Below are 12,392 nucleotides of genomic sequence, written 5' to 3'. Positions count from 1 at the left end.
AGGAATGTTTTCCTTTTCATTTGCTTTCATAAGACTTGGTAGTTACTGTACAGTCTTATTTTGTAATTAAGATGCCTTCCTGCATACTTTACATCATGAATAACACTGATAATTGTGTGATACAGTAATTGAAGATAGCAATGATTAATTCTTGCGATAAAATTTGTCCTTGGAACAATTGATTTTGCTGCCAGAAAGGTACAAACTTCCCAATGGAAATACTTTCACATAATTATTGTTATTAGTTTAAGCTTGTTGGGGGAGGAGGAAATGAAAAAAAATAATCAATTACTCTGTATTTATCACTAATCTGTTATGATTACTTTAATACAGAAGAGTTATAACTCAAGGAATGTTTTTTCTAATTCATGAGCTATTGGAAAAGTTTACAGAAACCGTAAGGGCTGAAGAAACTGGATATCATGAGAGGTGATTACTGCTATTGAGCTATAGGGAATTGTTCTTTCTAGTGCCTCTGTGTTCTTGAATCAATGATGAATAAGGGTGGTGCCAGCTGCCTGGTCATTCGAGTTCCTTGCTTGTCCACAACCAAGCTTCAGCCGTTATTGTACTCTTATGCTGGTTCACACATCTGCTTGAGGCATCCTGAGGGAGCACGAATTTTGGAAAGCCCTTAGACTCAGAGGCCTGATTTTTGTTATTCAGATAGTGAAAGTTAAAGTGTTGAAGTTATTGTATGCTGGCCAACAGTTTTGCAAAATGGGTTCCTGCTGCAGGAGTTAAACTTCTTTGGAGAGTTCAAATTAATTCAATTTGAATAGGATGACTATTAGTGAAAATTAAAGGAAGTCACTCTTGCTCCTTGTATCTTTGGAGTATCTCATGTTCATGAATTGTTCTATCCTGGTAGGATATGATTAGAGACTAAAATAGCACAGAATGTTCTTGCTTGCTCACAAGCTTGATGGGACAAGCTGACCAAAGCTATCTTCTGTGAATTTTCCTTGCAACTTAACTAACTTTAATTAGTAATTTAGGAAACTTGTTTCTGTTTTCATTTGAATTGTTGCTCTTGTTCCAAAGGGTATGAATTTTCCTATACATGTAATCAAAGTATCTGTCAGATCTCATGTTATACTTGAGCTAATCAAACAAAAATAAATGTAATAGCCCCTCCATTAGATTCTCCTGGTTAATGTCACCAATTTATCTTGGTTTTTTTAGTTAAACATTTTTGTTAATATGAAAATCCATCTCATGCTAGTGTACTTCTGGTTGCTCTTGGGATGATGACAATTTGGTAACATAAACTAACCTGCTTCTATGCACTACTAAGAGTGAGATCTGGTACTATTTCTTCATTCCTTCACCTGCATGCCCATATTAACAATTGTCTCTGTGTTAGTTTGCCTGCAGTGCAAGGGAAAGATTTAGTTGTCAGAAGACTGACATAAGGAAAGCAGAGCGAGTGGTTTTGACTTGACAGTACTGGATTATCACAGGACATGTTCCAAGGGCCTAGAGATAAGCACATGACCCAGAGTCAGGGCAGTGATTAGATGGAAGCAATTTCTCCAAGAATAATTAAAATTGAGTTGCAGATTGATTCTCAAACCGTGGATTTTTAAAATACCTCAGTGAAATGGGATGGCCTGGACTGGCCAGTTTGGGAGGGCCTGAAGATACTGAAGTGGCAATGTAGTTGGTAATGGTTTCAGAGATGTGGGACAGAGTGCAGTAAATGTTAACTTTTGGGGGAAAAGGTAGTGGTTTCATTACTAGGGAATTTCTTGTATATTGCTTACTTGAACAATTTTGGGAAAGCAGACCTGCTTCTGTAATTAGACTTGGTACACTGGGATGTCTAAAGTTTTAGATATGCTATTCAGGCCACCTGTGTGCCTCTTTCCACCCCTTGTAACTTAAAACAAGACTAGATATGAATCAATAGCTTCTTTCCTTTTTTTCTTTTGAATGTGAATGATTTTCATGATTCCAGAATTTTGGGGTAAAACTCCAAAATGGCTTTCTGCTGTTCTTTTCTTTTCTGCATTAACTCATGGTTTAGAAGGTGATGGAAGGTTGGCTGAGGGAGGTAAGAGTAAATCCCAAGGACATAATAGATGCTCACTATTCCTAAATGGGTAGTTTCCCTTTCTTCCCCTACCTTGGGAATTGCAAGGAAATGCCTCTAATTTATGTGCTGCTTGGATATTGGCAGGTGTGGGAAATTAACAGTTCACTTGATTTTGCTAAAGCTCTAAAATTTCTATAGTAACAAAACCATTAAATAGCAACTCTGTTCCCTGTATCCACCCTCCCCTATCAGTAAGTCTGGGAAAAGTGTCTACAGCCCAATCAAGGAAATAAACTGTAGCAGCCAAAGCTCTAGCAGTGCATGAACTCCAGATTGTAGCAAGCAGCAGTTGTGTACGGCTGGGGCAGGTATTAAGCTGATAAGTCATCACTGAATATTCTGGAAGCAGGCTTTCTAAAGAAGTGTCAGGAGCAGGAAGCATGCTGGTGGAAAAAGGATTTTTTTCTCTAATGGCCACTGAAGGAGGTATGTATTAGGAGCTGTAATCAGTGCTGAGTAGACTGTAGCACAGGAGTGCCTGTGTAAGGCTGCTGTTGTGTTGTGGCATAAGATTACAGCTGACATAAAGACCTGAAAAATTGTGTTTTTCCTTTGGGTAGTGAAGAACAAACTGTGTCTCTGAGTTTTGTACTTATGAAGCAAAACCCAGTTTTCCAGAAGCTGAAACCAGAGAAGAGCTTTCCCACTGCTGCATTCCCTGCAGAAAACTTTCATATGTATGGGGCATTGAGCTGGGGCTCAGGAGGGTCAGAGCTCTACATCGCTTTTTGAGCAGGTGAGTCTGATCCACTGACCATAGATTCTAGATGTGTGAACACTTAACCATTGCTTCAGACCAGAGCACAATTGTTTGTGCTGCTAGTGAAGTTCCTCTGATATTACCCCCAAAATTAGCTGAGCAGAAATTAGCTGTGACCTGTGAAATGACTAAATACTGTAGTAGCAAGTGCCATGTGTATCTGGACTATCTTACATCCAACTCTTACTCAAAGAGATTTAAGAAGTACTGGCTGTGTCCACAGGGAGGAATTTCACATTATGCATCTGGTTTTGAGTTAAATGTATTACTAGTATTATTACATACTTTAAGACCTTTGTGTACATGTACCTGAGGCTAGTGCTGTTTTTTTGTTTTTTTTTTTCTTGAGTGAGTCTTGTTAGTAACTCTTTTAGCTACAAGAACATTAAGCGGAAACCAATTATTTACTGAGTTGGTGAAATGAGCCCCCTATCCACTTGGTAATAAAAGAGCCTACAAGGTGTTCAGGTTGTTATTGGCCCTGTCAGAACTTCTTTCTGGAATGTAAATCTATGGCTGGTTTTACAGTGCTGGCTATGGAGATTCTGTGTCTAATCAATATTTTGTGGGCAGTGAGCCAATGATAAGGCCAAACTGAATAATGAGAAAAGCAAAGAACACATGAACTTGATGCTCTGAAGTTCCATTGTTGGTATAAAGATTTAGGGTGCTGCAATTGACCTTCAAATATTTCAGACACTTACAGCATTAATGTCAGGAAAATTCTGCTGAGATGCATTGGTAAGGACATGGTAACTACAACAAAAGAAAAATATTTGACCACTGAAATGAGATGCTGTGGCACCAGGTTATTTTAAAGTGGACTGGGGATGTTGCAGGCATATTGTTGCAAAATGATGCTCTGTTAAGTTACTGGATATGGGGTTTTATGGAGCTTATACTAGAGGTGACCCAGGCAAGATTTGGGATGTCACTTTATTTCTTAAGTACACTTAACAGCAAGTCCTGGCTGGGACCATCAACCAAACCTCTAAGGATAACAAACTTAAGCTGAGATGATATTCTAGGGGAAACTGCAGGGGAATGGGGAAATGGTTAGGATGGTCATGGTCATATCTGGCTGCAGAGACAATCCTGCATGTCTTCTCCTAGCTGGCCTTTCCTAAATTCTGAACACTTCATGACAAAAGTTTTATGAATTGGTATTGATAACAGGCATCAAAATGCCAGAGTATGTCAGCCTGTGCTGTGAAGTATCTGCTGTGTAATTAGTGTCCAGATTAGAAAAAACAATTTGTGATGTTACACATTATAACACATTAAATTATGGTTACTGCTTTGTAGAATATCCATCATAATAGTGTGATTATTGCAGTTACTCTTTTCAGTAATAAAACAATGCAGTAGCATACTGATGTGGTTTTTGTAAGCATATGTACCACCATAGACATGGTCACCCTAACAAGTCTGTTCGGTTACATGCAACCCTCATATTTTGCTTGCTGAACCTGCAGTGACTGTATGAGTATGCAGCCCTGAATGACAGATTTGTATTATGATAATGTGCAGAACTTGAAAATGTACTTGCTAGGGCTTAATGAGTGCATCCCAGTTAAAAATAATTAATTCTGCTCTCAGGGATTGATTTGGACCATGAGATCAGTAGCATAGCTAAGGCTGCTAACCTTAGTCCTGAAAACAATTTTCCCAGCAATGAAGATTAATCCCTTTTTATTGTGTTGATGAAATAACAACATGATCATAAACCATATGAGAACAAGGAGAAGTTGACAAAGTATATCTTTGATTAATTGCCATAATAGATTGCAGGTTGCTGACTGAGGAAATTTTTTCTATGCTCATTTTTCAGTCTTTAAAACTTTAATGCACAAGGGGAAGACAAAGAAAAAACAGCTAGTTAAATGCTGTGCACAGTTTTATGCATGTGAGCCACCTAGCAAAACAGTCTAAGGACAGCTGTTAACTTGATGGGAGTTCTGTGAGACAAAAGGGCAGAAGAACAATACAGGGGTTAACGTCATAAACGGGGGCTTCAAACCTACCTGCAATTCCTAGCTTCCCCCGGGTATCTGTGGCTACATCTAAATTATGAGACAGTAGATTGCTTTGTCTGTAGTGCATATGTGATGTTTATCTTTAATCAGTTTGGAAAGAGATCTTGATCCTTCAAGGAACTCCCAACAGATTAAAGACGACCATGTGCTGAAGGACTTTGGGACTGAATTTCTCAGTTTTTTGGTGTCGTGACAGAACATGCAGTGCCAAGGTAAGAGATGTTACTACTATGTGGTTAAAGTGGCATTGTTTTGTTAAACGTCTTGAAAAAAAAATCTTACTCAGTCATCATCCACTGAAATTCTCCTTGGTCTTTGAAAGTCTGAGGAACTAGTAAGTTATTGGCAATCTACAGTTGATGAAATTGAAGGATGGGGAAATGGAATACAAGTTCTACAAGCCCAGCCTCACAGTTTTGCAAAGAGTTCCTTCGGGTATGACTCTAATAGGTGCAATGACACCTCAGAATTTGTAAGGTCACACCTCAGAGTGCCGCTTCTGAAAACATTAGCTGCAGTGACTTATTTAACCTGTCGGGTGGTGCAGACTGGTCTAAACTCAAGGTATCCTGACCCTCCCACTTAGTTACTTAGGGGAAACAGTGTTTGTCATTAAATAAGAGTGGGTTCTTACTCAGCAAGGGTGTGGTATGTACATTCCCAAGGGAATGGGGAATGGATTCCCCAGGAGGGACAGTTATTCTAGCAAAGATTCCAGTGGTTGTTCCAAATGGTGCCTCATGGACCTGTAAACTTAGAGTTCCAAAATGAGAAAAGAAAACAAAGTCTTCTAAGCGCTGTCATATTAGAACCAGCTCAACTATTTAAAATCTTCCCTAGAGAGGCTAGTAATTAAAGCACATTTTTCCCCTTCAGTTGCCAATCGTGCAATTCTAAAGTGGGTCATCACCTATCTTGTTAAACAAAAATCTTTATGTTCCATAAGCACTGCAATTTATCTTGGGGGGAGGAGGGGAGGGCACATACAGAAAATCAGAATCCAGGAACAGACTGAGGTGCTAAAAAAGTGCCTTTCTTAGCTTAGTGGACTTCCAGAGACATCTGCTTATCCTTAAAGAACCCCTGATCTCCTGAAGCATACTGTGAAGTTAAACTTTTTTTCAAGTTATACTGCTTTGCTGAGCTCGATTCATCACTTGCCTCTGGCCTCTAGAAAATGCAAGGAGATGCAACTTACCTTAGCCGGTGAGAATTTGCCACTTTTGGGGTCTTGTTCTGTGTGGATAAAAGCATAAAAAGAATATTGTATTCTAGGTGACTGGAGGTGACTTGGAGAGCTGCTGAAACTTGCCCTAAAGACAAGGATCTAGGTTCCCTGGGAAAGCAATAGGGAAGGGAAGAGCCTGCAATAACTAAAATAGAGTTGAGAGGGGTGATTTATTCTGATAGTGTGCACAGGGCTGGGTTCCACACTGTCTGAGAAACAGCTGCTTGTCCTTGAGCAAAATAGAACTAGTGAGGGAGAGCAGATGAGCTCCCAGCCAAGAGAAAGTGTGTGACTGCCCTCACTTTGCACACCCAGAGATGCACAGCAGTAGTGAAGTGGTATTGTGAGGCAGAGGTGGGAGTACAGACAATGCTTTCTAATGTATGTTGCTTATCTAGATTATTCACAGACAGGATGCCTTTGGCTACCTGAAAAGTTGACATTCCTGCAGCTGACTCTGTGGTATAATGAGCTGCCTGTCTCCTGACATCAGAACCCTGGGAGAGAGGAGGCTGAGAGCACAACCTCTGCCGGGCTCACTCCCTGGCAGCTTGATATCTAGCCAACTGACAGCAGCCTAGCCTGTCCTCTGCCATCTGCAGTATGGCAGCCTACAGTACCATCTGCTGGCTGACACTACCTCTGCTCTGATGTTTCATCTTGTTTGATATTAGTAAGGGTATGTTCCATGCTAAATTACCTTCAAACCACAGGAGAGAGAGCTCTATAGCTATGGAAAAGTACCCATTTTGACACGCTGCTTTTATTGGACTGTGGGATAGAATTATATCTATTTGACAGTCCTTAGATGGGTGCAAGTTATCAGGCACTACATACTTTTGAGGAGGCAAGTTAGTACTATGCAAACACAGCAACCTTATTCAATAATAACTTAATGGCCCATCGTATTTAACTGACTCTTTACTATAATTGTTTAAAGAACTTAATGGATTTCTTGTCCTTAATTATTTAATTTTTAATTATGGATTAGTGAGATGATGAAACAAATGAGGGATAGAGTGCTCAGTTTGATCTGCCCTTATGCAATAAAGCAGTTCTAAAAGGGGCGTATCTACTTCGAGAATTCAGCAGAGTATAAAGCATGTGCATACTTAAATTTTCCCACTCCCCTTCACTTGTCATGAGAAGTAGTTGTATCTTTGGAGCTTTCCAATAATTTTTTTTTTTGGAATGGTTTAGTCTGTCTTCAGCTTGGGCATTGTTACTTTAGATATACTCACAAATTTTCTTTGCATCCAGGATGGTTGAAAACTGTATTTAAACTTCCTAATATGGCTCCATGTTATAGCATTAGGCATGCTTAGCTTCCACTGGAAAGGAGGATGAGGGAAGGAGCATAAAATTTCTTTGATTCTCACTGAAATTAACCTATGTGAATGTTAAAGATCCAGGCATCACTGTAAAAAGACAGCAGGATTTCAGTGTAATGCCCTACCAAATGCAGAGGATAACAAAACTAGGTGTATTATGCTCAACTGGCTGGCATATAGCTCTTTCATGATCTTTAGCTATGTAAAATAAATTACCATTATTAGTGTTAATATAGTACTGCACCCATCTAAAATGCTTAAGAAGGATTCATACTAGTTTAGCCCAACAGAATGGAAGAGACTTCATTTCCTTTGGCTGTAAGGAATCCTTACTTTCCATCTACTGTTTGTTCATGCAATAGCTTATGTCAAGAGTGAAAATTAAACAAGTCTAATTCTTAATGCAAAATGTCCATGTACATTAAGCCTCAAAACAAGGACTTGTGAATTCCCCTTTCTGCATCAGAGTACTTGCAGCTTTTACATAATTTAACTCCATGTTTAGCTACATGAAAGAATTTCTGGTTTGATTTTTACATGACAACACTTTATTGTTGTATTCAAATTGCTGGTGCTATCTGTAAGAGTATTTCTGCAGCACGCTTTTAGCCATTTTATTATTATTCTTCATTTAAAATGTCGCTGGTGTTCTGACAAATCTTGTGTGCTTGGTTTGAATAGCTTTACAAGTGTCAGGGTGGAGTTGTCAGAAATAGCAATGAAGACTGCATCTTTTGTTTCCTAAGAGCAAGCATAATTTTTTTTTTTATGTGGAATGACTGGATTGAACTGGTACTGCAAATTTCAAGTTGTTCTTGTACACCAGGATTTCTCCAAAGTCAAGTCTAGGGAAGACTCTTTTACTGCAATCCAGAATTATGGGATTCAACTGTGTCAGCAGGCTTTTAAGCAAATAGTATTCTTCCTGTGTCAAATGAATCTCACCTGATAATGCTTTCCTTTGACTTCCTACTTTATATCTGACTGGGCTAGCAGATATGCATACTTACAAGGGGCTGTGAGGGACGAGTAAATGTTGACTACTCTATTCTAGTCAGGATCCTGTTCCAGGGCTTGTCACTGTGTTCTCTGGGTACATGAGAAAGAAATAGGTAAGAACCAAATCCTGGCAGGGAGAGAGTTCTAGGTAATGGGATCTAGAGCACAAACCTAGAAGTTTCTTCTGTTTCTAGTTCCGACACTTTGGCCAACTGAGCACTTGGGGAGGGGTGGTGGTTCGAAGGAATTCCCCTGCTGCAAATTACTGTGCGATCCTTTTGGCTTGATGGAGGTCTACCTTTTCCTCAAGAATCCGGTAGTAGCCATGGCTGGAGTCAGCATAAGGTCTTGATGGGCTTTTGAGTTGATGCAGCTTGGCAAAATCCTACATCCTTAAATTTGTAGTCCAATTCACCCCTAGGCAATAATGCTTGCATGTCAAAGTTGGTTACTGGAGCGTATGGGAAGCTGGAGTTGAAAATCTGCCACAAGACTAGGGGAAAAAACAGTCTGTGAACATAGTGGGGTTTTTTTTTGAATGAATGTGACATTAGCTTTTGTATGCACAAGGAACTCTGTGTCATTTCTATGCAAGGGTAAGGGTGTGCTTTCCCTTTGGTCACAAGAAACTTCTGGTCTTCTATTTCACTGAAGTCCCCTGGAAACCCTTAATGGAGTGTAAGAGGCAAATGAAGTCAGTCTAGTTAAGAGCTATGAATAGTATCAGTGAGGGATGCACACTCTGAAATCTGTCTGTTAAGCAAACACTTTAGTGTGCAGATGCAAATAAACAAGATTCCGTGAAAAAGTTGTGATAATGTTAAAAAATATCTCAAATGCAAAGTCTCTCATCCCTTGTGTTCCCCACTGAATTGCATTTACAACAGAGAAGCTGATCGAGGCTGTAAGAGCTTCCTAAGAAAAACAAATCAAAATAAAAAGCCATTTAAAAATCAGTGCAGTTTCCTCAGTTTTTCTTGCATGTCCTGGTGGTTGGTTCTCAAGGGATAGCTGTGCTTTCTGATCAGTACTAATACAAAATTCATATTTGTCTGGGCTATTATGTGCAAAGTAATGTGTAATCACTCAGGTTAGAGTGAAAAGCCAAGTTAAATATTACAGGAGACCTTTCCATTTTGAAAGGCTTCAGAAATAAGCACAATACAAACATATAAAGGGATCCAATTATATGTAAACAAACAGTTATTGCAGTCTACTACTTAGAAAATACAATTAGGTTGCCAATAAGATTGCTTTTGGATTACTTGGATTAAGCATTGCATTCAGAGGCTTATGAAGTACCTGGAATTCCATTTTTTACCTCCATCTTCAAGTTGTAAAACCCATTTATACAGGACTTGTAGGCTTCCATCATGTGCTGAGGTGCTTCTGCGTGGTCTCAAGTGCATGTATGCCTTGGAACAGATGTTGCACTGGTAAAAGGTGGTTCTTGGTGATAAGGAAATGGTTAATCCATCTCTAACAAAGACTATATAATACTCGGTTTACTAACCTAAAAGTTAATTAAAAGAACCCCACAGACATAAAGAAAATAGAGAATTAAAGCTGTCCTGTTCTGATAAAGTACCGAAATCACTTATTCTGCCCTAGGGGGAGATATGCCTCATTTCTTTGCATGTAGAGTACCTAGATCTAGAGAAATCCCAGAGTAAGTGATTTAGCTGGAGTCTTTCTTGCTCCATCAGTGTTTAGTAGAACCAAAGAGTGAAAACGAAAGTAAAATTTTCAAGAGAACAAAATTGTGGCAATCTCATTGAGGGGGGAAATGTAGATATACTGGGTCCTAACTTTGCTTTGGTTAGCTTAGATTTGCTACAGTTATAGTGGTAAGGGCCCAGTGAAATCTGTGGACTCTGTTTGCTTCAGTTGCAAGGGATTCAATTAATTCATATGCTTCTACTGTCTCATTGATTGGTTTGCATCTGATCTAAACACAAATCTTTCCTGCAAGAACCACTGACAGAAACAGTTGGTTGTTGCTTTTTATCTCTCTGTTGCTGTCTATTGCATCACAAGTCTTGAAGTAGTAAATCTGATGAAGATACGGTCAGAATAATGTCTTGGTTTTGGTGGTGTGGTTTTGTTTTTTTTCAATGGCCAGTAGTTCTGCTAGTGAAATGCAGCTTGCTACTAATCCTCTTTCTTACTCTGTTTCAAAATATGATGAATTCTCACTGATATATCTATAAAATATACCTGTGTTTCAACATAAGGTTTAAGAACAGAAGATCTTTAGGATTACTTTGACCTTCCGCTCATTTTTCAGTAAACCGAGGACTGTAACATTGTCCTGGCTGCTGACAAGAAATTGCCTGTCCTCTTAAGTAGGAATGAAGTATATAAGATAATTATAAGCCATTTGGCCTGAACAAAAAACTGGTGTTGCATCACTTATCTTCTGTGATTAGAAAGAATGAAGAAAAATTGACCAGATGCTTGTTCCATTTCTGAAAGTCATAAATGTATTAGTGCCAGCTGGACTATTGATTTTTTTCTTTTTAGGAGGTAAGACTTGGTTTCATTCAAGTTACGTGAAAATAAAACATCAGAAAAGCCCTGCTCCATTTTTGATTTGATTAACAAAGTTTAAACTGAGCTTGTTGCCAGTGAATAGAACAGTAACAACAACCAAAAGGAGAGGTGGGATTGTGCCAGCTGGAGAACCTTTTTTTGTATATTTTTTTTCTCTCCTTATTTTGGCTTCCGCACAGAAGTCTCTTCTTGTGGAGCTGAACAGGGAACCTGCATGATGAGTTCAGATCCACAGATCGGTGGTGAATGATGCTGGGCAATTATGTAGAAGAATATGACATTTTCTCACAGGGACAGTGAAAATGAACGTTAACTTTATTTTCTATATTTGTCCTCTTGATATTGTCTTAAGGAATGCTGTTTCCTGTGCACAATGAAACTAAGAATAGAAGTGGGTGGTGGGGGCTGAGGAATAATGCAGTGAATCAGTTTTAATGCTATTAAAATCTGTTGTTGGTGCTGATTAATTATTATAGTGCTGATGGGAAGGCCGGACTCTATAAGGTAGTTTAATTATTTTCCAGTTAGTGTTAATCTCAGTTAATGAAAAATCTCAAAACCAGAAAAGAGATGACACAAGAAATCAGTTATTCATGAGAGACTCTCTTAATCTATAAAACATCAAAGACGTCATTGCAAGTATCTTTGCTTTGCTTGTATTTTATTTTTTAAATGATCAAAACACTTTGTTCTCAGGTTCTTGATGAGTCAGTGCGTGACAGTTCAGAAAAGATCTAAATAGGAGATGATCGCTTTTCTTAAAGAAATGAAACACGGTGACTCGGGTGCAAGCCTCTACACAAGCATGGGTGTCTAAGTAATTGTATGATGCTTTGTTATACGTATCTGTGCAATATGTCTGTCAGAGGAAAAACAAGTCATTTGAACTGAGAACAAGTCCTGATCCTGAAATGTATTCATATGCCTAAACCCTACATCAATGAAAGCTGAAGTGGCTAAATACCTTTGATAAACAGCGTAAATGACTAGCCTTAAGTTGCCCAAAAAAACCACAGTCCAGCAGAGACTTACGAATTGCATCCACTGTTTTTAAGACTCCAAAGTGTGCCTTAGCTATTTGACTGTTGATGCTAGTGAGAATATAATCTATAACATAGGGAATGGCTCCAGGTCTATTAAACAGGCTAGAGAGGTAGAACTTGATCTGATTGTATTTTTATAAATACGTGAAGACCACAAGAGGTAAAGCAAAATACCTAAGTAAGCACATCTACTGACTATTCTGTATTGATCAGAGCATGGTAGCACAGTGAAAAGAGAAGTATAGCAGAAGCTGGTAATTGTAGCAATATCTAGAGAAAACCACAGTGCTATAAAGTAATTATAAATGTATGCCATATAGAGCAGACGGCATACATCTATCTGG

The sequence above is a fragment of the Charadrius vociferus genome, unplaced genomic scaffold (genome assembly GCF_000708025.1).
Source record: "Charadrius vociferus isolate BGI_N301 unplaced genomic scaffold, ASM70802v2 scaffold1044, whole genome shotgun sequence".
Taxonomy (NCBI): Eukaryota; Metazoa; Chordata; class Aves; order Charadriiformes; family Charadriidae; genus Charadrius; species Charadrius vociferus.
Note: the sequence above shows the minus strand (reverse complement) of the source record.